At 34.1% G+C, this 299-nt stretch overlaps 1 protein-coding gene across 1 annotated transcript in view; it reads right to left on the bottom strand.

The window, feature by feature from the left end:
* LOC119588740 (probable E3 ubiquitin-protein ligase HERC4) overlaps positions 1-299 on the bottom strand; it is a gene marked incomplete in the record, with an annotated part of 34,030 nt that overhangs the window by 2,427 nt on the left and 31,304 nt on the right.

The raw sequence follows: 299 nt of genomic DNA, 5'->3' as shown, positions 1-299 counted from the left end.
GGAGATGAAGAGAGAAAAACATAAAAAATAACCATTAAAATCACAAGTCAGACATGAGATTCAAAGAATATCTTCTATTGTGTACAAATAAGAGGTACCAATCTAAAGGAGACCTTGAAAGCAGAGGAGACTGTATGGGTTTACAAAGAGAGTTATGGTCATTATTTCTCTTTCTTCACATTTTCCCGTCTTCTTTTCTTCTCTACTCCATTCTATTCAAGTTATGCTCTAATCCTCCTTGCTTCTTATCCTATCAGCAGCAAAGTCTGTATGCAATATAATTTGAAGTGACAAAAAGT

The sequence above is a fragment of the Penaeus monodon genome, chromosome 24, assembly GCF_015228065.2.
Source record: "Penaeus monodon isolate SGIC_2016 chromosome 24, NSTDA_Pmon_1, whole genome shotgun sequence".
Classification (NCBI taxonomy): Eukaryota; Metazoa; Arthropoda; class Malacostraca; order Decapoda; family Penaeidae; genus Penaeus; species Penaeus monodon.
Note: the sequence above shows the minus strand (reverse complement) of the source record. Positions and strands in the feature narration are given on the sequence as shown.